At 52.5% G+C, this 26,987-nt stretch overlaps 3 long non-coding RNA genes across 6 annotated transcripts in view; 1 reads left to right on the top strand and 2 right to left on the bottom strand.

Annotated features, from left to right (window-relative positions):
- Positions 1–19,869, top strand: part of LOC144231169 (uncharacterized) — a 28,113-nt gene extending 8,244 nt beyond the window's left edge. Inside the window, exons 2-8 of one of the 3 annotated variants that reach the window (XR_013334998.1) lie at positions 15,147–15,318; positions 17,535–17,655; positions 18,150–18,283; positions 18,574–18,646; positions 18,853–18,972; positions 19,441–19,508; positions 19,608–19,869. This is a non-coding gene — a long non-coding RNA (uncharacterized LOC144231169). The remainder of the gene's footprint in view (positions 1–15,146; positions 15,319–17,534; positions 17,656–18,149; positions 18,284–18,573; positions 18,647–18,852; positions 18,973–19,440; positions 19,509–19,607) is intronic. The other 2 variants (XR_013334999.1, XR_013335000.1) reach the window with 2 other exon arrangements.
- Positions 19,870–23,938: 4,069 nt separating this feature from the next.
- On the bottom strand, positions 23,939–25,012 carry LOC144231170 (uncharacterized). The gene is made up of 3 exons (XR_013335001.1): positions 24,930–25,012; positions 24,372–24,773; positions 23,939–24,254 (listed from the first exon to the last, which is right to left on the bottom strand). It is a non-coding gene; the product is annotated as an uncharacterized LOC144231170 (long non-coding RNA).
- On the bottom strand, positions 25,003–26,406 carry LOC144231172 (uncharacterized). 2 transcript variants are annotated; one of them, XR_013335003.1, is made up of 4 exons: positions 26,265–26,406; positions 25,962–26,019; positions 25,600–25,696; positions 25,003–25,081 (listed from the first exon to the last, which is right to left on the bottom strand). It is a non-coding gene; the product is annotated as an uncharacterized LOC144231172 (long non-coding RNA). The 2 variants fall into 2 exon arrangements; XR_013335002.1 differs by lacking the exon at positions 25,003–25,081 and having other exon boundaries at positions 25,519–25,696.
- Between the last annotated feature and the right edge of the window lie 581 nt (positions 26,407–26,987).

Genomic DNA, 26,987 nt, shown 5'->3' with positions numbered 1-26,987 from the left:
AATATCCACAGCCAGGTTTCTGATTCTTTTTTTTTTTTAATTTTTTTTTAATGTTTTATTTATTTCTAGGAGAGAGAGAGAGACAGCATGAGCAGGGGAGGGTCAGAGAGAGAGGGAGTCACAGACTGAAACAGGCTCCAGGCTCTGAGCTGGCAGTCAGCACAGAGCCCGACGCGGCGCTCGAACCCACGAACCGCGAGATCATGACCTAAGCGAAAGTTGGACGCTTAACCGACTAAGCCACCCAGGCGCCCCTCAGGTTTCTGATTCTCACTGAGCGACAGAAGAGCAGGGAAGAGTAGAGGCAGCTTGTCCAGGATCGAATTCGAAGGCCATCCGCCCCCTTTGCGCCCACAAAACCCCTCCACACCAGCATCCCCCACACAGCTCACCCTGTAGGCTATCCCTGAACCCCAGCCACCAGGCAAGGCCTCAGAAAGTAACACCCCTGTGGACTTAAAGGGAAACCTGGACAGAAATGATCCAAGGTAATGATCTCTTGTCATTAAAAGGGAAATCCGAGATGTAGGCGAGTCTTAGAGGAAACTCCTTTTTTTTGGTAAATAAGCCCCTTAAATTTCTTCTTGGATAACATGCCTCCATGGGGACTGTGCTCCTGGTCACAAGGGCGGGCCGGCTGCCCCTCACTTCCCCTGTCCCCCCGTCACCCATCCAGCTCCACGTCCCCTCCTGGGCCTGGCTGCTGCTGGGGGCCAGGGGGGCGTAGGTTCTGTGCGCTGTGATCTCATGAGAGCCAGGGTGCCCTTTCGTCCCTCCCTCGCCAAGTCCTGTCGTTGGGTGAAATGAGCCTTAACACCCACGCTGGGCTCTTCCTGCAAACGCATGGGGAAGAGACACGAGCAGCCAAGCACACAGAACTTGATGCTGTGGCTGGTGACAGCCATTAACGTGGTGAGATTTCCCACAAGTCACTGTGTTAAGTGCAGGAGGAAAGGCCGTGCGAGCCCACAGCATTGCGTCAATGTCCTGAAGCTTCCTGTCCTTCCCGAACCGTCACGGGGTGTCAGGCAGGGTCGCTGCTGGCCTCATGACGATGGCGAGTGGGCAGAACATGGGTCCTGGGGTACGCGAGAGAGGAGCAAGCCTGTGGGCCGCAGTGCCACCGCTGCGTGGGCGCCGGCCCAGAGCCAGGGATCGCATGGGACCCCCACCTCCAAGGTGTTCCAGACAGAGAAAGGTGAACTCTCACCGGGAGGGCCTCCAGTTCGGAGAGGCCAGCCAGTGTCCAGGACAAGGAAGGGACCGTGCTGCACATCCATCCCCTGCCAGAGTTGGGATATGGCAAAAATTAGGAAGCACGGAGGGGGCGGCCCTCTGCGTGTGGTCCAGGGCTCCCTTGCAGAGAAGCCGGCACGAGCCCATGTCCCCTTCAGGTCTCCAGTGCCAGAACCGGGTTAGCAAACAGGGCTGGCTGGGCACCTCCCGAGAAGACCCCCCAGAAGACCCCACACGATGGCCCGGGGCTGAGTGCAAGGGCTGCCAGTGTAGGGGCGCTGAGGCCTATTTTCAGTGCTCAGACAAGATGACCCAGGCTTTGACTGGATATTTGAAGCTCTTAGAGTAAAAAGAGCTGCTTGTCCTCACAGTCCTAAGAGGAAGGGCGTTTGTGCCATTAACTCTCCTTAAACGTTTCTTCCCCCAGGACGGCCACAGCGTCCAGCACTTCTGAAGGAAGACCCGCGTGCCAGGGTCTCAGGTCACCCTGGGCAAACCTCTACTCACACCCCCAGGTTCATGACCGAGCACAAACAGCTGCTGCAAGGGCAGATTAAATGTCATATTGTAATGACATAATTACCCATCTTGATTATGTGATTAGTAAAAGCACTGTAATTATATACTTAGAACCTGAAGTGATTTACGAGAGAGGCCCTGCTGGTACCCGGACCCGTCCTGGAAGACGGTGAGCCTCACGTCGCACTCTGCAGCGTGCACCAGCTGACCGCGGCCGGGGAGGCCTGTCGACCAGCATGACGGCGTCCTCAGTAGGAAAGGGAGGTTTGGGGCCCTGGGAAGATCCGCAAGTTACAAAAGCCAAGAAATTACATAAATAGTTTTCAGATTCACTCTACAAACTGCAGATTTGTCATTGTGGGTTTCAAAATCACCAATTCTTTAGGAGATTATAAAGCACTCTGGTGTTCTTCAAAGACAAGGGTTGGGATTTTTTTCTAAGCATTTTAAAAGCAGTTGTGAGTGAGTGTGTGTGTGTGTGTGTTTGTGCATGTATACACAAATGTATTTGATTATGCAAAGAGTGTGCCCGTGTATTCATTTATAGGAAATGTGTGCACTGTACATTCATTTATACGAAGTGTGCGTGCCCCCGTGCAATGGTTTATAGGTATGCGTGTGTCCATGCGTTGGTTTATAGGAGGTGTGTGCGCCTGTGCATCTGTTTCTAGAAGTATTTGTTTATACATGTATTTGTTTATACAAAGTGTGTGGAAACAGTGCCCATGTGTTTATGTATTGTGTGTGTGTAAGTGTGTGTGTGAGAATGTGTAAGTGTGAGGGGGGACCCCTTTGGTTAGAACCACTCTGTGTTAGGGCAGTGTGCAGATGTGCCTTCCTGAAGGGTCATCCCTTGCAGAGCTGGGTGTGTGCTGGGAAACAGCTGCATCAGAAGCGGGTTGGAAATCTTATAGTTCAGCTCCATGGGCTGGGGAGTCGAGGTGACTGATAATCGAGAAGGAAGTCTGGAGAAAGAAAGAGGCTGAAGGAGGTAGGGGACCCTGTCTGCGCCCTTGACTCGGCCTCTGAGATCCGTGACCTCTGGGTCAGGGCCGCACAGAATGCCCTTGTCTTGATCCAACATTTCCAGGAAGGAACATTCTCCCCTGGGCTCCGCCACGCTGGGAAATGCCTGCTCGGTCTTGCTTCTTGCTGCCTGACACCCAGTCGGCCAGCCCCTCCCGCAGCCCCACACACTGAGGCCGTGGACGGACGACCTGACTGGAGGTGGTCAGGGGCTCTGCCGCTTGGGGACACTGGGGACTTGAGCTGCTCTCGGGTCATCACATTCTCATCGGTGCTCACATTCCTCATTGTTTATTTCCAGGACAGGGAGCCACTTCTTGTCCTCCATGATGGAGGTGCCTGCCCCACCCTGTTTTAGGGAAGGTCTGTCCTCATCCCCCAGAGGTGGCTCTCAGGGGAGTCCTGTTTACGTATAGACAGTCACTGTGAAGGAGACAGGAGATCCTGACTTCATCACCTGAACACCTGGATCTAGCCATGCCTGAAGGTATTGCCTTGTATTTTTCATTTAAGTGGGCCAGTAGCACTCCCCCTTTTAAAAACCAGTTAGGGGGACGCCTGGGGGGCTCAGTCCATTGAGTGTCCAACTTCGGCTCATGTCATGATCTCACAGTTTGTGAGTTCAAGCCCCCCATTGGGCTCCAGCTCGGAGCCTGGAGCCTCCTTGTGATTCTGTGTGTCTCTCTCTTTCTCTGCCCCTCTCCCACTAATGCGCACGCATGTGCACACACTCTCTCAAAAATAAATATTAAAAAAAAATTTTTTTTTTAAATGTTTTATTTATTTCTAGGAGAGAGAGAGAGAGAGAGACAGCGTGAGCAGGGGAGGGTCAGAGNTTTTAAAGGGCGCCTGGGTGGCTCAGTCGGTTGAGCGTCCGACTTCGGCTCAGGTCATGATCCTACAGTTATGGGCTCGAGCCCCCTGTCAGGCTCTGTGCTGACAGCTCAGAGCCTGGAGCCTGCTTTGAATTTTGTGTTTCCATCCCTCTCTGCCCCTCCCCTGCTTGTGCTCTGTCTCTCTGTCTCAAAAATAAATTAAAAAAAATTTTTAAAAACTTTTAATTAAAAAAACACCACAGAAATTGGTTCTGTCAGTGACAGAGTCCTAATTGAGGACGCATCTCTGTCCCTCCCACCCCAGCTTCAGTCTCCTGAGCCCGAGGATATTGGGAGCAGAGCAGGTCGAGGGCTGCAGAGTTGGGCTCTGAGCACGCGGCCATCATAGCCCCTTGCCGCCGTGCCGTTGGACTGACAATTTGGGAACAACGTTTCCAACAAAGCCTCCACAGCAGCCCGCTGCCCACTGGCCCTGCGAGCTGGAGACCAGTCCGCAGAGCTTCTCCCAGGAGCCCTGAGCCACCCACCCCGTCTGGGCCCGCCTCCCACTTCTCTCTGTCAGAGACACCCCTCCTCCAGCTGCACTCGGACCCCTGGGAGACAGGAGCCCCCTTCCTCGACCTCGCTTCCTAGGCTCCTGCCCGAGCCCCAGGCCCTCACGCGTGTCCGGCAGCACGATTCGCCTGCTACCGTAAATACACGGTGTGGGGCCGATTTAAAAAGGGTCGGGGAGCAGAGGACAGTGGGGAGTCACTGGTACCATCCTGTGGCTTGGAACCGTCTTCCAGTGATCTAATCAGGCGTCTATTTCAAGCAGAGCCCATACTTCAAAAACTAAAAGTGAAGTAATTCTGCTGCAGGAGGAATGGCGGGTTTTCCGGTTCCGTTTCCAGCCCGTGGCCTCGCAGTGGATTCTGCAGGCTTTGGGAGCTTCCTCCTGACCCCACGGCCCCAGAGGAGGGAGCCTGTAGGAGGGGCCGTCCCCCCACGTCACTCCTGGAGGTCTGCCCCTCCACGTCNCAGTGGCTGGGGATGACCCGCCCAGACCCTCCTGCCCCCTCCTCACCCTGTCCCGAGACACAGCAGGACGCCTTCTTGGGAGGTTTGCCATGTGCCCCTCGCTGGGCCCCACCTCTGCACAGGAGATGGAAGGCAGACACAGCCATCCCTGTGCAGACACTGGAACCTTCTGGAATGTTCTGTCATTGTCTTTGGCCACGACAGCCAGCCACACATGGGTCTATGTCAGAAAAGATTCACCCACAAGAAAGACAGCTACACCAAGACCTTGTCTCTTCCTGCATGTTTGCTCATCTGTTTTCTGGGGACCAGGATGGAGCTGCCGCTAACAGTCTAGTGCCCGGCTGCTGGCAGCCGCTCATTTGTCCCCACTGCAGTGTTTCACTTGGATTTATGTTTCCAGCTCGCGTGAGGTACCTCATTTGTTTTCCCGAGGGCCTCTGAAGGCTTAGTTAACTGATGGCTGTCATCGGCCCCTGCAGACCCCAGACCCATCAGGAAAAAATGAGCTCTTGCCCGGTCCCCAGAGGGCTCCCTTACCCTCATGTGCTCTGTTATTTTTCTAGAGTTAAGAATAGTTTTGAAAAGGTTGTTGACCTGAGATAAGCAAATTTTATGACATTATTTGGGAATGTAGTATCTGAATTTTAAAGTTTAGTTAGCAAGAAAAAACGCTAATATTCACTCTCCGCCTTAGCTTGGGCTCTGAGTTTCCTCGAGATGTCACTCTGATTCCTGTGAAATGAACATTCTTCTCTTTCTCCAAGTTCTGAGGTCTCTGCTCCGAGATGCGATTAGGACCCGCCCGTGGAGAGGCACCAAACCCTCTGTGAGCTTTCCTGCCCCAGGACCCCAGGGGCCTCCTCTCCCCGTGGGGACCCGGTGATGCCCAAGCTCCCAGCCCCCCGGTCAGCACGTCAGCCTGAAATGACACAGGTGTTCTTCCAGGACCCAGGTCAGCAGGACAGGCGGTAACCTCTCAGGGCAGCACCTCTGGCCCCTCAGCCACAGGCCGGCGTCCAAGAATCTTGGATGGTATTCCTGGAGCAGGATGAGCATTGCAAGGACACCACAGGTGTAGGGTGGGGAGCGGGCACAGTCTGGAAGGTGTGCAGGGGGTTGGGGGGGAGAGGCCCCAGATGGACTGGGCAGCTGTGGGCAAGACACTGGGCTCTCCGGTCAGAGACAGCCCAGATCTCAAGAAGCTCGGGGCCTCAGTTATCCTTCGCAGCACGGCCTGCAGGGGACGCTACGGGGCCGAGTCACGAGAGGAGCCACTCAGGCAGACTCTGGCGCAGCGGCCTGGACGGTTCCGCCCGTTCTGTGACCCTAGCGCAGCGACGTCCCTCCAGCGCCCTCCGTGTCCGAGACCTGAGACCTGTGAGCGAGAGAGGAGGTCCTGGCTGAGAGCCTTCCACAGACCCTGGAGGACAGGCTTTTCTGAGCAGAGAATGTTCCCGAGGACCCAGGCCCGGGCAGGGGGAGCTCAGCTCACAGTCACCCCTCGGGGACAGCGATTCCCGGGTGTTTGTTGGTCTGTCCTTCTGTCTGTCCGGCCATCCATCCATCCATCCATCCACCCACCCATNGCAGGGGGAGCTCAGCTCACAGTCACCCCTCGGGGACAGCGATTCCCGGGTGTTTGTTGGTCTGTCCTTCTGTCTGTCCGGCCATCCATCCATTCACCCACCCACCCATCCCTGCGTTTATTTAGAGCTGCACTACAGATAGAGGCTGTGCAGGGGGTCTGGTCGGGGGCCACGCGGAGATGGGGACATTTCTGGGCAGGAGCCTGAATCTGACACGTCTCACTCACTGTGTTACGTGCAGTTCCTCAGCCTCTCGCTGTCCCTCTTGGGCAGTGATAAACCTGCCTCGGGGTGACGGTTGAGTGAGCCCTGCCTGGCACAGCGACCCGAGCGCCCTGGGGCTTTCTCCATGGAAGCCCCAGTTGGGGACCACTTCCTTGTCTCCTGTGACTGATGGGGCCACACACCTGCCAAGGCTCAGGCTGCCCTGCAGGGTGAGGGGAGCCTGTCCCCCGCTGGCCCTTCTGAGACTGAGTGCTGCCCACGTATAATTCTTACAAGTTCAGACACATACATGTTGCCGGGAAACAGAGAAGTAACTCAATCTGAACAGGAAACTCACTATTTTTTTTTAAGGTTTGCTTACTTTTGAGAAAGACAGTGTGAGCAGGGGAGGAGACAGAGAAGGAGACAGAGCACAAGTGGGGGAGGGGCGGAGAGAGAGGGAGACCCAGAATCTGAAGCAGCTCCAGGCCCTGAGCTGTCAGCACAGAGCCCGACGCGGGGCTCGAACCCACAAATGTGAGATCCTGACCTGAGCCAAAGCCAGTTACTTAACCGACTGAGTCCCCCAGGCGCCTCTGAACAGGAAACTCATGTTAATGCACCTGCTATTTATTATACACAGTTGGACCAAGTCTACGTTTCGTATTCTCGATATGTTTGGCTCTAATCTGCGTGCGTTTTGCAAAACCATGGGTGTTGTGTGTTGTGGGGACCCGCACATTTGTAAAGGCAGCTGTGAGTGGGCACCCCGGTGCCCAATTCCGGACGCAGCCCGCTGTGAGGTTGGAATCCACATGGGACAGGGGACTCGATAGGGCAGGGGGAGCAGAGACATACGGGGTCCCAGCAGCTGTCCCTGAGCTGCGGTGGCAGGATGGCCACAGCACGTGCGCCCGTGACGTGTCCTGGTGTCTCCCTTGTGCGCACGTCTGAGTCCATAACTGGAGTGTGGATGAGTGGCCTCTCACGGCAGGAGCAAGGCCACTGAGGTGGCCCAGGCGGGAGGGGCCAGCGCAGCAGCCAGGGACCCAGATCAGTGGGCCAGGCCTCACTGACCGGATGGGATGAGTCTGGAGAGGGCACGGGACCCTCACTGTCCCCTCCAGGCCGTAGTGAAGGAGCGCACCTTGTGGGTGACCCCACTCTGTCCTCTGGGGACCTGACACTTGCTACCACCAGCTCCCGTCCCCCGCCCCTTCGCTGGCGGCCCCAGACTCACCCGCAAGGGAAGCATCACTTCCAGGCTTGGGCGGCGGCCGCGTGAGCCGCTGGGCACGGGGGCTGTGCGGAGAGCTCCTGGTTGCCTCTGGGACCCCAGGGCAGGGCCCCAGCCCGTGTCCACCCCCTTCTCGTGTGGGCAGCCTCTGGGGGAGAGTGGGTCTGCTGCCTCTCCCAGGAGCCCTAACAGCTCTCAGATGCCATTCACTGCTACCCATTCACCCAGCAGTCAGCACCTAGTGCGTGCCAGGCATTGGCATGGGGGGTCCTTGATCACAAGGACCTGAGTCGAGACCTGACATTCCCTTGTCAGCTGTGCTCAGGGGGATGAAGGAGGGGACTGCCTGGGGAGGTGACCAGGGGACACAGGGTCCCTCTGCTGAGGACAGCTGGCTGTGATCCTGCCCAGCGCCCAGCGCGCCCTGCTCTGCTTACCCCCCTCGCTCCCTCTCCTGGGCCTCCCCCTGCAGCTGCTCGTCTCTGCGTGGGCCTCGGTCATGCTTTGCCCTTCCAGCTCTGCCCCCGGCAGCGTGACCGAGTCCCACTTTTCTGTCTGGATGCTGGTGTCCCTGCACCTGAAGCTTGGGCCACAGGGAGACCACAGAAGCGAGGCGATGACTGCCGACGTTAGAGGGCAGGGCGGGGGCGGAGGCAGGAGCCCAGGAGACGGAATGCGGTTGACCCGGCAAAGGTGAGGGTGGCTGGGAAGGCGCAGCCGTGCAGACGGTAAGGGTGGGCACCTTCAGTGCAGGTTAGGACGGGAGACCCAGGGCCTGTTACACAGAAGGGGAAACTGAGGCTCCCTCCTCGCCCACCTGCCCTGGTAACCAGGGGAGGGAACGCCTACAGTCTGGTGTCGCACCTGCTGACCCCAGACCTTCCAGGGCCACCTCTGCCATGGTGCCTCATTGTCTTGACTCTTCCTGTTTGAGGCCAAATGAAACAGAAATGAGAAATGCAGGAAAAAATTGCTGATGGAAAAGACCTTCAAGCGCCATCCATCATCTTTACTGTTTCCACAGACTTGTCTATGTGCACAGAATGTCAGTGTCCTGGATGAGGAAAGCTTCCCTGCACCAAGACCCGGCAGGGGTGAGGGTGCATCTGGGAGGGAATTCCAAGGGCGCCCTCCCTGCAGGTTCCTGCCCAGGCAGGGGGGCCAGGAGGACGCTGCCCTTTCCGGGTTTCCGTACAGGTGGGCAGGAGGCCGGCCACAGGGAGAGCAGGCAGTAGAGCCCAGATGCCCAGGGTCCCTTCTGGCTCTTCTGGGGAATTAGTGAATCCGACACGGTGTGCCTCAGACTGTCTAGAGTCTCCCTTCCCGGCTGAGAGCAGGGCCAGGGAAGGCGGAGGGAGCCAGGGCTCGAGATTTAACAAGGTTGGGGAGTGTCAAGTTCAAGGTCAGAGTGACCCATCGCTTGAGGTCCTGGCTGTCTACAGAAATGGCCCCAAGCCCGGAGAATCAGAACCACCCTCAGAGGTGAAGGAATCCACACCTGACAGCCTTCACCCCCCTGACAGATTCTTCTGCAGGATTCCCCTCTGGATAAGGAAATGCATCTCCATGGAAACACTGACACCTTGAGGGTGGATTACCTGGGCTCTTTTAAATAGTGCTGAAAGAATGTAGCAGGTGCAGAATTGCCTTCCAGAACCTTCCGTCTGTCTCTGCNGCCCTCTGTCAGATTTGGTGATTTACGGCAGAGCTTTGCTGAGTCATCAAAAGCTGCTTAAAAATGTGTTTTGCCTTGAGTTCACTAAACTTTCAGCAGAACATTAACTTCTTTTTTTTTTTTTTCCTTAAGTTTACGAGAGAGGCAGAGCGTGAGCCAGGAGGGGCAGAGACAGAGGGAGACACAGAATCCGAAGCAGAACCTGAGCTGAAGTCAGACCCTTAACCGACTGAGCCCCCCCAGGCACCCCATGCTTTGCATTCTCTTAATAATTTGTAAAGTTGAGCCTCTTTTCATGTACGTACATGTTGACCATTTATTTGTCTTCTTTGGAAAAATGTCTTCAGGCCCTCTGACCATTTTTTACAAAGTGAATTATTTGTTTTTTTGGGGGGACTTTTTTGCTAGTGAGCTGCATGAGTTCCTCATATGTGGGGGCATTAACTCCTTACAGGCTAGGTGGTTTGCACATGTTCTTCTATTCTGTAGGTTGCCTTTTCATGTTGAGTGTTTCTTTTCCTGTGCACAGGTTTTCAGTTTGGTGTAGTCCTATCTGCATGGGTTAATTTCTGGGCTTTCTGTTCTGTTCTGGTCTGTGTCTGTTTTGAGGCTAGTATCGTACTGTTTGATTACCGTTATATTATGTTTTTTTTTTTTAATATTTTTATTTCTTTCTAGGAAAGAGAGAGACAGCGTGAGCAGGGAGGGTCAGAGAGAGAGGGAGTCACAGACTGAAACAGGCTCCAGGCTCTGAGCTGGCCGTCAGCACAGAGCCCGACGCGGGGCTCGAACCCGCGAACCGCGAGATCATGACCTAAGCGAAAGTCGGACGCTTAACTGACTAAGCCACCCAGGCGCCCCATATTACGTTTGTAATATAGCTTCAGAGCAGCAAGTATGATGCCTCCAGCTTTCTTCTTCAGCATTGCTTTCATCCTCCAGGATCTTTTGTGGTTTCATACAGATTTTAGGATTGTTTTTTCCTGTTTCTGTGAGCAATGCCGTTGGAATTTTGATAGGGTTGCATTGACTCTGTGGATGGCCTTGGGTAGTGTGGAGGTTTTAAACATTAATTCTTCTGATCCATGAGCACGGGGTGTCTTTCCATCTGTGTCTTCAGTTTCTTTCATCAAGGTCTTATACTTTTAGGTATACAGCTTTTTCACTTTTTTGGTTAGATTTATTCCCAAATATTTTATTGGTTTTGGCACTGTTGTGAATGGGTTTTGCCCCCACAAATGTTTCCCTTTTTTTGCATATGGAAAAAGCAGCTGATTCCTGTGTGTTTTGTATCCTGCAATGTAACAGAATCACTGATTCGTTGTAACAGTTTTTCAGTGGAGTCTTTACGGTTTTCTCTATATAAGATCATATCATCTGCAAATAAAATAATTCACTGCTGGGACTTCCAGCGCTGTGTCGAACAGGGGTGGTACGAGTGGACATTCTTGTCCTGCTCTGAGCTTAGAGGAAAAGCCCTCCACCCTTCACAGTTAGCTGTGGGCTTGTCATATGTGGCTTGTATTGGGCTGATGTACATTCCTTCTATACCCAATTTGCTGAGAATTTTTATCATAAAAGGATGTTGTATTTTTTCAGAATTTTTTCTGAATCTAGTGAAATGGTGTGATTGGTCTGTCCTGTTAACATGATGTGTCGTGTGTTTGCACGTGTGAGATCTTCCTTGCATCCCAGGGATCAATCCCACTTGATCATGGTGAACTACCATTTTAATGTAATGTGGAATTCAGTTGGATAATATTTTATTGAGAATCTTTGCATTTATATTCTTCGTGGATTTTGGCTAGCAATTTTCTTGTAGCGTCTTACCTGGTTCTGGGATCAGGGTAACACTGGCCTCATAAAAACAACGGAGTGTTCCCTCCTTTTCAGTGTTTTGGAAGAGTTTGAGTATTGGCATTAACTCTTCTTTTTTTTTTTAAATTTTTTAACGTTTATTTATTTTTGAGACATAGAGAAACAGAGTATGAGCAGGGGAGGGTCAGAGAGAGGGAGACACAGAATCTGAAACAGGCTCCAGGCTCTGAGCTGTCAGCACAGAGCCCGACGCGGGGCTCGAACCCACAGACCGTGAGATCATGACCTGAGCCGAAGTCGGTCGCTCAACCGCCTGAGCCACCCAGGCGCCCCGGCATTAACTCTTCTTTAAATGACTGGTGGAATTAACCAGTGGGGCCTTTATTTATTGGGATGCTTCTGACTACTGACCTGATCTCCTCACTCATTATTGGTCTGTTTACATTTTGTTTCTTCTGGTTTATTCAATTTGTTGGCATATAATTGTTCATAGTAGTTTGTTATGATCCTTTGTATTTCTTAAGTTTCTTTATTTTTGAGAGAGGCAGGGGCAGAGAGGAGGGAGACACAGAATCTGAAGCAGGCTCCAGGATCAAGCTGTCAGCACAGAGCCTGACACGGGGCTTGAACTCACAAAACGTGAGGTCATGGCCTGAGCCCAAGTCCGACGCTTAGCCCACTGAGCTACCCAGGTGCCCCTAATAATATTTCTTTTAACTCCACTCCAATCTTTGCTGTTTCCTTCCTTATGATAAATTTGACTTAGTTTTTTCTTCTTCACCTCATTCTTTCAGGTATAAAATTAGGCTAGTCATTTGAGGTCTATTTTTTATATTTCTTAACATTTTACTTATTTTTGAGAGAGACTGAGCATGAGTCAGGGAGGGGCAGAGAGAGGGAGACACAGAATCAGAAGCAGGCTTCCCGCTCAGAGTGTCAGCACAGAGCCCAACACAGGGCTTGAAGATCATGACCTGAGCCAAAGTTGGATGCTTAACTGATTGAGCCACCCAGACATCCCAAGATCTATTTTTTTAATACATGCATTTATCACTAAAATTTCCCTCCAGGACTGTTTTTGCTGCTTCCTAAAGGTTTTGGTATATTGTGGTCGATTTTCAATTGTTTCAAGATATTTTAAATTTCTTTTTGATTTTTTTTTAATGTTTATTTTGAGAGAGAAAGTATGAACGGGGGAAGGGCAGAGAGAGACAGAGAGAGATAGAATCCCAGTCAGGCTCCATGCTGTCAGTGAAGAGCCCAAAGTGGGGCTCGAACTCACAAACCATGAAATCATGACCTGAGCCAAAATCAAGAGTTGGACACTTAACCAACTGAGCCACCCAGGCGCCCCTTTTGTTTTGATTTCTTATTTGACCCATTGGTTATTCAAGAATGTTTTGTTTGGTTTCCACATGTTTATAAGTATTCCATCTTCCCTTCTGTTACTGTTTCTAGTTTTGTAACACTGTGGTTGGAAAACAGAGTTGGTATGATTTCAGTCTTCTTCTTCTTTTTTTTTTTTAAATGTTTTATTTATTTCTAGGAGAGAGACAGCGTGAGCAGGGGAGGGTCAGAGAGAGACGGAGTCACAGACTGAAATAGGCTCCAGGCTCTGAGCTGGCAGGCAGCACAGAGCCCGACGCGGGGCTCGAACCCACAAACCGTGAGATCATGACCTAAAGTGAAAGTCGGACGCCTAACCGACTGAGCCACCCAGGCGCCCCTGATTTCAGTCTTCTTAAATTTGCTAAGACTTGTTTTGCAGCCTGTCGTATGATCTGCCCTGGAGAAGGTTCTGTGTGTATTTGAGAAAAATGTGCATTCTGCTGCTGTAGATAGAATGTTCTATAAATGCCTATTAGGTCCATTTGGTCTAATGTATGGTTCAAGTCCAGTGTCTCCTTGTTGATTTTCTGTCTGGATGATCTATATCCGTGGCTGAAAGTGGGCTGTTAGAGTCTCTGTCACTATTGTGTTGTCTTTTTTCCCTTCCAGATCTGTTAGCATTTGCTTAATACATGTAGGTGCTCCAATAATAAGTGTATACATATTTGTAATTGTTACATCTTCTTGATAAGTTGACCCCTTTATCATTTTATAATGAGTTTTGTTGTGTTTTACTGTTTTTGGCTTAAAGTTTATTTTGTCTGACATAAACAGAGCTACTCGCTTTTCTTGTGGTTTCCGCTTGCATGGAAGGTCCTCCTTCACTTCAAGCCTCTGTGTGTCCTTAATGCAGAAGCGAGTCTCTTGTGAGTAGCATGTAGTTGGGTCTTGTTTGTTTTTAATTCAGCCACCCTGTGCCTAGTCATTGAAGAATTCAGCCCATTTACATCTAGAGTCATCACTGATAGGCAAGGGCTTTCCGGTGCCACCTTATTGCTTTCTGGCTCTTTGTGGTTCCCTAGTTTCGTTTCTTCCTCTCTTCTTCCCCACCTTTGTGGGTTGGTGATACTCCACAGTGGTATTCCCTTCTCTTTATCTTTTGTGAATCCCCTCTACGTTTTTGTTTTATAATTACCATGAGGCTTAAGTAAAACACGTCCTAGACAAACCAGTCAAATGAAGTCTCCCTCATCCCCCAAGTCTGTCTATGGTAATCTGTGCTCCCGCTCAGCTTCCCTAGGTGTGCCTCCTGTCACATGGGCAGCCTCCCTAACTCAGTCTGCCTCTCTTGGGAAGCCCCCCCTTCCCCAGCTGTGTCTCCCCGACCCGGAATAGTTCCCTGATACTCAAGGTGTTCTTACCCTGAACAGCAAAGTCTCACTAATTCCCTGGTTGTGTCTGCTTTGACACACGAAGCCTTGCTAAGTCTGCAGGTATGTCCACATGAACCTGGGGTATCCCTCTGGTCAAGGTGATTTTGTTCTCCGGGCATAGCTACAGCGACCTGACGTGCCTCCCTGTTTCCTGAGGTCGACACACTGACACTGTTTCTCTAATTTCTTGGTGGTTCCACACTGACCTGAGATGTGTCCCTAATCCCTTTGTGTGGCTACAGTGACTGGATGTCTCCCTAGTTCCCTTACTCTGAAATGGAGGGATCTTTAGCTCCATGGGTAGGTCTGTTCTGACCTGAGTTCTCCCTAATTGCCAAGTGCGTCTACCCTGACCTAGAACATTGCTGTATTCTGCGAGGCATTCTACACTCCCAAGAGGTCTCCCTAATAACTTGGATTATCTACTCTAATATGCAACATCTCCCCAACTCCCCAGGTGTGCGCCCTGACCACCAAAGTCCCCCTAAATCCCCCTGTGTGCTCACTCAGACCCTGGAGGTCTCTAATTTCCCAGATGTTGTACCCTGACCTGGGATGCCTCCTGACTCCTGAACTGCTACGTCTTCCTAAATTCCCAAGCCTGTCTTTTTTCACCGGGGCTAAGTCCCACATCACTAGGTGTTCTTCCTTTGACCTAGGATACGTCCCGTATTCCTTCTTCCCCAGGTTGGGTTTCCCTTGCTGGGGTGTCCCCCAGTCCCCAGGTGTGAGTACTCCTCTCCCAAGTGCACACGCTGATCTGTCTGCCAAATTCCATAGGTGTGACCCCGACCTGAGACGTTTCTCTTATTTGGGTGTGTTTTCTGTCTTGGGGTTTCTTACTAATTCCCCCATGTGTTTACCACGACGTAGGATGTTCTCTAATTATCCAGATGCTTCTGTTCTGACCTGAGTATCTCCCTAATCCCCACATGTGAGTACTCTGACTTCCTACGTCTCAGTAATAACCCAGAGTTCTACCCTGACCTGGGATGGCCTTCTCGTTCCCCAGGTGCGTCTGTCTGACCTGTTACCCAGTTCCCTGGGTATAGCCACCCCGACATCACCGGTGTCCCTAATAACCCAGGTGTGTCTCCCTAATTCTCAAGGTGCGCGTACACTGAGAAGGGAGGTCACTCCTCAGCTAGGTCTACCTTTATCTTCAGAGTCAGCCGAATTCTCCAAATGTGCCAACAATGAAATGGAATGTTTATTATTCCCCAGCTGAGTCTGCAGCGACATGGGATGTGTCATGAGAGCCCCAAGGAACTGCCTGCCTACGAGATCGTGACCTGGGCCGAGTTCGTACGCTGGACCAGCTGAGCCCCCAGGCACCCTGGTTCTTAGAGGAGATACTTTGTGCTCACGATGCTGATGTCACTCTGATGGACACGGAGTTTGTATCCTGCACCCTTACTGAATTCACTGATCAGTTCTAAGTTTTTCTGTGGGGTGTTTAGGGTTTTCTGTATGTAGTATCGTGTTGCCTGCGTAGTGAAAGTTCTGTTCCTTCCTTCCCAGTTCGATGCCTTTTGTTCCTTCCTCTTCTCTGGTTGCTGTGTCCTCCTCTACTGGGTTTTTAATATCCGCTTTCAATTTGGCCAACTTCTGACCTTGGAGCTCATTATAAAAATCCTTCCAGAGTTTTAGCTGAGACAAACAGTACATATGCCTGGCAATATTACACTTTTTTTTTTTTTTTTTGCTTTTTTAAACCAAAGCTAGATCTATCAAGTTACTGAATCAAAACTAATAAGCCTTTTATGACATATCCCTCAACTGAAGATGTACCTCCTAGGAGGGTGCGAAACATGTAGTCTCCCCAAGTACCAGAACTACCCCCAAAGATAGGCAAGAGAAGGTTCCCCTGAGAGCAGGCACCAGTCCTGAGGACGTAGCCACAAACAGGGTACAGCCGTATCTCAGGCCAGCCATGTTCTCAGGGCCCCTGACCTTGCACTTACAAGAACGGGCAGCCTGCACGCCCCGGGCAGGGAGAAAGCCAAGCCAGATCCCAGGACACGAAGCAAGACAAACAGGAAAGCACGAGCTGTCCCTGGGAGGGAGAGGAGCGCTGCAGTCGGAACCCAAAACCAAATTCACAGCAGTCTGGACTGGAAAAGGAAGAGATGACATGACTCCCTCTCTTTGCCAGGCTCTCAGCTTCCTCAGGGGCCTGTGTGGAGGCTCCAGGGCGGGTGTGGTGTCCCAGTGGGTCCCGTCTGGGGCACCAGACACTAGAAAAGGAAAAATTAATTTTCCCTCTGCCCTTTCTAGTGCGTTCTTGGCTGAGGCCCCTTTTCCTCCAGGGCATCTTGTAACCAGACCAGCTGATCTAGGTCACAGCTTCCCCACCGTGGCCGCTGTGACTCAGGGCTGCCCTTAGTGCGGCGCTGCCCTTTCTGTAGCTGGTACGCGCTCCGGACCCACATCACCCCGCAGAGGGCTGGAGCACACAGACATGGCGCTCTCAGTTCTCCAGAACTGCGGGGTCTCAGGTCTCCTCGGCTTCTGTTGGACAGATTTGTCACTCTTCCCTTAGCGTCACGCCACCACCATGCCACCACCACCAGGAGTCCCCAGAGTGGAACAGTGGGCCAGCCAGCAGAACCCAGCAGGCAAGACTGTGCACCAACACAGGGCGTGGGGACTTCGGGCCTACAGAGAGCCACGGCCCACTGACCCGCTAAATCCTGGACCAAAAAGCCCACCAGCCCCGGGAGCTCAGATGCAGAGATGGTAGAGCTCAGATCCAAGAGGAACTTCCCCGGGGCCCGTGGAAACCAGAGAAAGACCAAAAATTCCAGGGCTCAGCAGGCACCAATGCCCGTGTTTCTGGGCATCCCCAAAGCCATTAGCGGTCGTCTCTGAATCCCAGCCTCGTCGTCAGCGCTATTAAAGGAAAATTTTCGGGGCACCTGGGGGTCTCACTCAGTTAAACATCCAACTTAGGCTCAGGCCATGATCTCCGGTTTGTGAGTTTGAGCCCCGTGTTGGGCTCTGTGTTGACAGCTGGGAGCCTGGAGCCGCCTTCTGATTCTGGGCCCCTCTCAAAAATAAACATTAAAATTTTTTTTAAAAAAGAAAACATTTTCTAGTCAATTTATGGGTCTAATTGGCTCCTATTTAGTGATTCATGAACCAGGCCGCATCCGATCTAGCAGATAGAAAGGCACCAAAGGGCTGTGCAAGGCAAGTGGTTCTTATGGGCCAGCGAGCAGGAACGGGAAGGTTCGCTGGGCACTTGCTGATGGGTGAGCATGGTTACTCTCGTTTCGTGGGGCTCAGGGAGGTCTCGGAAGGTCGGGTAACTTGTGCTGAGCAGCTAAGAGCTGACTGGCTGACTTAGACCCTCCTTTTCTGGGAGAGCAGAGAAGTGGTGGTTTGCTGACATGGGGCTTAACGCTGGTGACTCCATCCGGTTACTTTAACGACACTGACATGAGCTCCTTCCATGGTAGCTCCCCAAGCGTGTTGACCCTGATCTGAATTATAGCTCACGTTCCTCTGGCAAGTATCCCTGAGCTGGATGTCTCCAAAGTTCCCCATGGGGCCTAACTTGATCTAGTTTATGTTCCTCATCACCGACCGTGGTGTCTCCCGGTTCTCCAGGTGGGTCTACGCTGACCCTGCGTGTCTCCCCGATTCCCTGGGTTTGCCTGCCCAGACGCTGGAAGTCTGCTGATCTCCCCACGGGTCTACACTGATCAGGGATCTTCCCCTAAATCTCCAGGTAGGTCTGCTCTGACCTGGGACGTGTCCATAGTTCCACGGGTACGTTAATCCTGACCTGGAATGTCCCTAATTTCCCCAGAAGAGTGAACCGTGAACACAGATGTCTGATACCTCAAGTGGTCCACTCTGCCCTGAGAGGCCCCCTAGCTCTCCACGTGTGTCTGCTTTGACGTGTCTGCTTTGACGTGCGAGGTCTCTCCGGAGATGCAGAGATGCCTACACTGACCTGGAGTATCTCCCTAGTTACCCTAGTTGTGTCTAATCCGACCTGGGACAGAGTTCCCCTGGTGGGGTCTACACGGACCAGGATCGTCTCACCAGTTACCTAGGTGTGCCTGTCCTACCTCGGGCTACCTCCCTAATCCGAGCAGGTCTGCCCTAACCTGGGGTGTACCCCTTCTTCCCCAGGTCTGTGTATGCTGGTCGGGGGGGGGGGTCTCCCTTATACCACAGGTGTTTTACCCTAAGTACGATGTCTCCCTCACTTCCCAGGTGTGTGCGTGGACAGGAGATAACCCCTAATACCAGAGCTGTGTCCGGTACAAACTGGAACTTTCCTGACTTGCACTGTGTACCTACTGTGTACTGAGCTGCCGTGCTAAAATCTACGTATGTCTACACTGGAGGTATTTCCCTAATTATTCAGTATGTATACACTGACCTGGAAATCCACTTAATTCCCCAGGTGTGTCAGTTCTAAGATGATTTGTCCCACTGTTTCTTCAAGTGTGTAAACCCTGGCTTGTCTCTGTAATTCCCAAGGTATCTACCCTGAACCTGGATGTCTTTCTAATTTTCCCTGTGTTTCTACACTGACTTGCAAGATCTCTTTACTTCCCCAGATATGTCTACACTGACACAGAATGTCTCACATTTCTTGGTTTTTCTGCTCTGACTTGAATGTCCAATTCCTCAGGTGTGTCTACTCTGGTCTGTGACGTCCCTACGATACCCAGGCTGTGCCCGACTGGCCGCTCACTTACCCCCAGGTGTGCCCTCTGACCTGTCGTGTCTAACGCCCGCTGTGTGTACTCTCACGTGGGACAGTCCCTCATTCCCTGACGTCCCCCCGCTGTGCCCTGACCCAGGAGGTCCTAGTGCCCCGGGTGGTCTGCCCTGCACTTGGATGACTCGAATTTGCCACCTATGTCTATACTTCCTAAATCTCTACCTACTTCTCTCTCTAAAACCACAGGTGTCTCTGCGCGGAGGCCGTGGATCTCCCCTGGTGCACAGCTTAGGGCTGCACGTGTGTGGTGACCCTCTGCTTCCGCAGATGTGCCTTCTGACCTGGGGTGGCTCCTTTCCTGCCCAGGTTTGTCATCCGGATCTCTAAGTGGTGTCCCCCGTGAACTTGGAGGTCTCCCACCTTCCCCAGATGTGCTTACTGTGATGGGAGATCATGCTCTACTCCCCCGGGTACGTCTGCTCTGACCTGGGACGTGACCCTTGTTCTGTGCAAACTGTGACCAGTGAGGTCTTTGAAATATAGAGCCCTGGAGGTTTCTCTGATCCTCTGGTGTGCCTACTCTGACACGCACTCAGAGACGTGTCCCCACTCCTGTGTGGTAACACTGACGGGGGGTGGGGTGTCCCCTAATCACCCAGGTGTGTCTACCCTGATTTTATGTACCTCTTAGTAACCAAAAGGGTCTCCTCTGACCTGAGATGTACCTTATCATCAATTATGACCGCCCTGGGATGTGTCCCTAATTCACCAGGTGTGACAGTGGATATCGAATTCCCCAGGTGTCTCTACCCTGACCTGAAATGTTTCCTTCAGTCTCCAGGTGTGTCTACCCTAAACTTGCGTCATGTCTGAGGATTCCTCGATGTATCTTCTCTGAGCTGGTACAGCCGCTCTAGCACAGTTGTGTCCACCTGGGCGGGGGTGCATCTCGAATCCCAGATGTTCCTGTTGTGACCTGGTTCGTCTCCCTAATTCTTTAGGTGTTGATCCAGGGCGTCTCATTCCTCAGCTGTGTGTCCACGGACTTGAGAGGCCTCCTGTTGGTCGGCACCACTCGGGCAGTGTCCTCTTTGCTTGTTTTACACTGACTGGCACGTCTCCTTAATTCCACAAGTCTGTCTACCCGACCGTCAGTGTCTCCACAGCTCCTGAGATGTATCTAAACTAACCTGGGTTGTTTACTAATTCCCCAGATGTGTCTACAAAGAGTGGTATTTTAGTCTAATATACCAGTTATGTCTACACTGACCTGAGCTGTCTTAATTCCCCATGTGTGTCAACACTAGCCGAATAGGACTCCACAGATTCCCAGAACACTGGATGTCTCTCTGACATGACAGGTATGGCTGCACTAAGCTGGGACGTCTCCCTGACGTCTGCACCCGACCCGCTTTGCCTACCGAGCACCTCAGGCATGTGTACTCTGACCTGGGGCGTCTGATACCTCGGGGGGGCGGTGTACACTTTGACCTGGGGCCTCCCTGGCCCCCCAGCTGTGCCTGCCTTAATCTGAGATGTCAGATCGGATGTCTAATCATACCTGAAATGTCTAGTCCACAAGTGTGTCTACACTGAACAGGGATGGCTTCCTGAAGCCCCAGATGTGTCTATCCTGACCCGGGACGCGTCCTGAGTGTTCAAGGTGTGTCCATACTGATGTGCGAGGCCCCTCTGGTTTTGCAGGAGTGTCTACTTTGACCTTCTTGTCCACACAAAGCCCCAGGGGTGGTGTCTGTGCAGGGACAGCTCCCTGACTCCCCAGGCGCGTCTCCCTGCATCGGAAGGCCTCCCGTTCCGTGTCCATGTGACCTGGGCTGTCTCCCTGTTCCCGGCAGGCCGCCTCTGGTCTGCGACGTGTCCCCAGTCCCCCAGGTAGGTCTCCTGTGACCTGGGCTGTCTCCCTACCTTGTCCTAAGCCTCTGCCTGGACGTGGCGTTTCTCCCTGGTTACTCCGGATTGTCCAACGTGACCAAGACGTCGAATCCTGGGGTGACCACCACGCCCCCGGATGCCCCGTTTCCCCACGTGTCTGCTCCCGACCTGGGAGGACTCATTCCCCAGATTTATCCCTATGGACCTTGACGTCTCCGGGATGTAGGCCTTTTCCCTCAGCCGTGTCTGCTGGGAATTTGGAGGTCTGGTTCCTCAGGTGTGTGGACTTGACTCTGGCTCTTCCTCCCAGGTGGACCCACTCTCACCCGGGGTGCCTCCCTGGTTACCAAGGTGTGTTTGTATTCACGGAGGACTGTGTCCCCCAGGAACTTGACCTTGACCATTGGAGTCTCCCAAATTCCAAAGTGTGTCCACAACGACCTAGCTCTCTGATTCTCCAGGTATTTGAATCTGTGATGTCTCTAAGTCCCCAGGTGTGTCTACGCTGATTGCGGTGACTCCTTAATTCAACAGGTGTGTCAGCCTGACCTGGCATCTCTCCCTAATTACCCACATACGTCTTCCCTGACTTAGGGTGTCACACTCCTACCCCCCACTGTGTCTAGCCTGATCTAGAATATCTCCCTATTTCCATTGACGTTTTTATCTAATAATTCCCCAGATGTGTCTGCACAGATGTGTGACATTCCCTTAATTCTCCTCTGTTTCTACTTTGATGTGGAATGTCTACACTAACCTGGAATGTCTCCTTAATTCCCCAGGTAGGTCTACCTCTACTAGGATATCTGTTTAATAATACAGATGTGTCTACACAGATGGGGGTATCTACTTTATTATGAAATAGGTGCATCTCTTTTGACCAGGGCTGTTTCCCTAATATCCCAGGTTGTGTCTATCCTGACATAAGGTGTCCCCTTGTGTCCCCAGGGGCAGGCACCATGACTTAGGAGGTCTCCTTGATTCCTCAAGCATTTCTGTAGCAACCTGAGAAATGCGTTTCCCCAGGTGTGTGTTCTCTTCCCTCAGAGGCCTTTAATTCTCCAGCTCCCTGATCCGGAACTGTCGCCCTTTTTACCCTGGTGTCTGCAGGCTGAACCTGGACTTCTCCTTAATAATCATGTGTGTACATTTATCTGGATAGCTTTTCCCTGCTTTTTTTTTTAAAGTCTTATTTATTTTTGAAAGAGAGCCAGAGTATGCGCGGGGGAGGGGCAGAGGGAGACACACAATCTGAAGCAGGTTCCAGGCTCCGAGCTGTCAGCACAGACCCAGTGCGGGGCTCGAACTCCCGAACCGTGGGATCATGACCCGAGCCGAAGTCGGATGCTTAACTGACTGAGCCATCCAGGCGCCCCTCTTTTCCCCTACTCTTATCTGAACTCTCTACCCCAGAGTGTCTACACTCCAGGACATCTACCTAATATCCCACGTGTGTCTATTCTGACCTTTGATGTAATCTCTTACTCCCTGATGTGGCCACACTCACATGGGACGTCTTCATAATTCTCCAGATGAGTTAAATGTGACTCAGGATGATCCCTTCGTCCCAGATCGGCCTCCCCTGACCTAGAGTTTCTCTCTAAGCCCTAATGTGACTCCTCCTACCCGGGAGGTGGACCTTATTCCCCGGATGGGTCTACTCTGACTGCGTGTCGATACTGACGGGACGTCTCTGTAGTTCCCAACGTGCTTTTCTGCTCTAATCTGGGATTTTGGCCTAGTTGCCCAGGAGTGCCCACCTTTGTAAGCTATTTCTCCAAAATTCCCTTGGCGGGTCTAACTGACACGCTTGCAGCTCTCTAGGAGTGACTTTCTACTGCAAAATATCTACAGTTACAGTAAGAATCTGTTACCACTTTTACATCGTGGGTTTTTAATATTTATTATGCATATGCACAACTGGGGGGGGGTGCGGGAAGGGGCAGAGAGAGAATATCCCAAGCAGGCTCCGTGATGTCAGCACAGAGCACAGGGCTCAATCCCACGACCCTGGAATCAGGGGCTGAAATCTAGAGTCGGACGCTCAACCGACTGAGCCCCATCGTGTTTGCTTTCATAAATAACTCAGAAAAAAATTGAAACCCAATTACACATGATAAAAAAACAATGCAGATTGGCTTGCAAAAGTAAAAACAATCTCACTATAACCAATGTGAATTTTTTGGCTGGTTAAATTTGGGCAAATGGGAACCTTGGATTTGGGGTATTTTCCAAACATTTGATATTATCCTCCGGTTATTTCTGTAATAATAACCCTCTTATTGTGTATCTTTTCAAGAGTCTTCAATGCTCTTTAGTAAACACTAATCAAAGGATCTCCACGTGAACGGAAGAGAAAAAACTACACAAACAAGGATTTCCGGAACAGCCTCATGAGATCTTCAGAAGGGTCGTGTGACAACCCAGAGTGCCGGTCAGCAGTCGCCCACTCTCAGTTCAACAGTAAGGGGCTGGTTTTTATTTTAATGTTTATCTTTGAGAGAGAGGGTGAGCAGGGGAGATGCAGAGAGAGAGAAGGCAGAGGATCTGAAGCGGGCTCCGCGCTGGTAGCAGAGAGCCTGACACGGGGCTCAAACTTGTGAACCACAACATCATGACCTGGGCTGAAGTCAGATGCTCAACCCACTGAGCCACCCAGGTGCCCAGGAAGGATAATTTTTTTTTTAAATATTTTTATTTATTTCTAGGAGAGAGAGAGAGAGAGAGCGCGAGCAGGGGAGGGTCAGAGAGAGAGGGAGTCACAGACTGAAAAAGGCTCCAGGCTCCGAGCTGGCAGTCAGCACAGAGCCCGACGCGGGGCTCGAACCCACGAACCGCGAGATCGTGACCTAAGTGAAAGTTAACCGACTAAGCCACCCAGGCGCCCCTAATCTTTTTTTTAATAGAGAGGCGTCTGGGTGGCTCAGTCGGTTAAGTGTCCAGTCTTGATTTCGGCTTGGGTCGTGATCCCGGGGTTGTGGGATCGAGCCCCGCATTGAGACCCACGCTGAGCATGGAGCCTGCCTGGGATTCTCTCTCCCCCTCGCTCGTGCTTTCTCTCAAAAATAAAATAAAATCTTAAAAAAACAAATGAAACGGAGACCACTGGTTGGATATGCCCCTACGCCAGACTCCTAGCCAGGCTCTAAAACTGTCCTGCTTCCAAAAATGCTACTAACTCCAGTTTTAAACAAAACTTAAGCTTTCTTCGTGTCAGCTTGACTTGATAGGTTCCAAGCTAATCAGCTGTATTCAAGCCAGCGGATGTATTGAAAAGCTATGTAAATTACTAATTCCAATTACAATGGAAAGTGATGCACTTGCACATTCACGCTTTTCAGACGGAGCTGTCACAGCTGAGGGCGGCTGCTTAGCCACTTGCAGGGCGAATGTATCCCTGTTTCCAAAATGCTGGCTTCTCAGGAAGATCTGCAGCTCGAGTAAAGCTCCAGTAAGGCTCTCGGAATTCTCCTTTCCTAGCAGACCCACCTGAAGGACTAGATGGCCCAGGTAAGTGCAGACACACCACGTGAAGCAGGGAGGCACCATGCACCCCCGGGGACTAAGAAGACACCCTACAGTAAGGTGGACATCCCAGGCAAGAAGTGACAAACCTGTGGAAGGAGACATCCAAGGTCGAAGCAGGCACAGCTGGGGCGCTAGGGAGACAACGCAGGTGACGAAACTGGGAATCACCCCCAAGGCAGGGGTGACAAGACCGGAGACTCGGACATCGCAGGTCCCAGTAGACACACCTGGGAGACCGGACGTCTGACGTCAGCACAGAACCTCACGGGGACCACGGGAGGCCGCCCACACCAGCGCAGGGTCCTGGGGAGCCAGGGGCCCAGGCCAGGTGGGCGCACACTCACCGAGGAGACGTTGCTGGTCAGAGTAGACGCACCGGAAAAAGATCCCCCAGGTCCGTGCAGACGACCTGGGGACTTAGAGACCGAGGAGGTCAGAGTAGAAGCAAATGGGAAAATGAAGATCTGTGCCAGGTTAGAGAGTCACCTGTTGTGAATTAGGCGACATCCCTGATCTTGGCTGACATTTCAGGGGAACAGAGAAGACACAGTGAGTAGAGTGACAGCCAGATCAGGGTTGACCTATCTGGGGAAACGGAGTCATTCCGGGTCACTGAAGATTAGAGTAGAAATCAGAGTGGCGTCCCAAGCCGGGACAGACACACTCCGGGCGTTCAGGAAACAGGCCCAGTCAGTCGAGGCACACCTGAGGCGGCGAGAAGCCCTCCAGGTTTGCTACAGGAACACCTGGGAACGAGAGATAATCCAAGTTTAGGACACACTCGGTGACGAGAGACGATCCCAGGTAAAGGAGAAGTACCTTGTGAATTAGGGGGACACTGCAGTTCAGTGTAGACCCGCCTGGGGAACTTGGGAGACGTAACCAAATTCAAGTAGACAAACCTGGAGGCTTAGGGAGGACCCCAGCCACGTGTAGCTCCACGTAGGACGCCTCTCCCGGGCCAGGGTGGACGCTCCCGGGGAATCAGGCCTGCAGCCCAGGTCGGGTAGATACTTGGTGCACTTGGGGACATCCCAGACGACCGTAGGGACACCTGGTGAGAAGACGTCCAAGATAAGAGAAGGCACAGAAACGGAGACCCCGCAAAGTCAGAGGCAGCCCTGGGACATGACGGAGGCAGCACAGGTCGGCGTAGCTTCGGCTAAGGAAGCAGGGAAATACGCCAGGTCAAGGGCACTGCCTCTGGGGAAGCAGGCAGATTACCAGGTACTCGCAGGCGCCTGGAGAGGTCGGTATACTTCCAGAACCAGTGTAGACATGACTAGGGAATCGGAGGCCATCTAAGGCCAGTGGAGCCCTGACTGGAAACTGGGCACAGACACACCTGCGCGAGCAGGGAGGCCGCCCGGTTTACAGACGACCCACCCAGGAAGCAGCCATCCCACCCGGGAGGCAAGACGTGGCATGTGAGGAATTAGACGTCACAGCTCGGGGAAGACACTCGGGCAGGCAGAGAGTAAGGTCCTGAGTAAGAGTCACCCCTGTCGATACCTGAGGGAAGTTTAGCGCAGACTCTCCAGACCCACACGGAGGACGAGGGGGGAGACGTACCAAGTGAGAGAACGCGACTGGGGCCCGAGCAGGCTCACCCGCGGAATCGGGTCCGAGCCCGGGTGGACAGACTTGCCTGGGGGACCGAGGGGCCGTCCTAGAGGAAAGCACGCACACAGGACGTGTCAGAATAATCCCGTTTCTGCGCACATACACGAGCTGTTGTGCGTACATCCCAGGTAGGGGTAGAAACACCCGGGCACTTGGGAGTCATCCCGGGCGAGGGATGACCCCCCTGGGGTATGAGAGGTGTGTCCCAGGTGAGGACAGACAAACACGGAGAGAAAGACAGCCCAGGGAGCATCCCACGAAAGAGCACTGGTTGCTTGGAATTAGTGAGCTGAGGGTCAGTGTGGACTCACGTAAGGAACTATGTATACACAGCAGGGCAGGATACACACTCCTCGGGAATACGTGGATCTGCCAAGTCACAAAAGACCCCCATTAAGAATTAGGGAGACGTCCCAGGTCGGTGTAGACCACCCTGGGGAAATTGAGGGGTTTCGAGGTCAGTGGAGACATACTTTGGAAAGTAGGGAGACACCAGGGGATTTAAGGAGACCTGTCTGGTCACAGAAGACACACCACAGGAAACGGGAAGAAATGCACGGTCAGTTCAGACTGTCCAAGGGGTTCGGGAACTATCCAGGTCAGGGGGGACGTACCTGGAGATTTAGAAAAACATCCACGGTCTGAGCAGAGACACAGGGGAAGTACGGAGACCCGCCGGATACGCAGAGCCATCACCTCTCAGTGTGACGTCCCAGGGGGTTGGGGAAACATCCGGAGACCAGAGTAGACACACTCGTGTAACTAGGGAGACCGCCAGTGTCAAAATCCACAAAACCGGGGAACAGGGAGACATCACAGGTTAGCGTAGAAACACCCAGTGAATAAAGTGACGTCCCAGGTCTGCGGGACAGAGCTGGGACGGGAAGGACACACCCAAGGTCGTTGCAGATGCTCCCGGGCATGCAGAGAGCCGTCCGAGGGCTGCGTGCACGCGCCCGGAGCACTAAGCGGGCACGAGGGAGCTGGAAAGGCCCAGAGCACGGAAGACGCAGCTGGGAAGCGAGGGGGAGTTTCCAGGGGCAGCTCGGAGGCGGCACAGCTGGGGAGTCCGGGGGATCCCACACCGCGCTCAACAGACAGCGATATGGGGCATCTAATGACAGTGTGGACGCGCCAGGGAATTAGGGAGTTCTCCCAGGTCGTGTAGACACAAGTAGGGAATTAGGAAGATCTGCCCGGTCTGCGTAGACACCTCTGATGTATGTGGAGTTATCCCAGGTTCGCGAGGGACACCTGCACAATTAGGAAGCTGTCCCAGGTCAGCGCGGACACACTTGCGGTAGGGACACATCCCGTGTCGGTGAACACAGAGCTGT

The sequence above is a fragment of the Crocuta crocuta genome, unplaced genomic scaffold (assembly GCF_008692635.1).
Source record: "Crocuta crocuta isolate KB4526 unplaced genomic scaffold, BGI_CrCroc_1.0 scaffold114, whole genome shotgun sequence".
Classification (NCBI taxonomy): Eukaryota; Metazoa; Chordata; class Mammalia; order Carnivora; family Hyaenidae; genus Crocuta; species Crocuta crocuta.
This window is presented reverse-complemented; position numbering and strand designations above follow the sequence as displayed.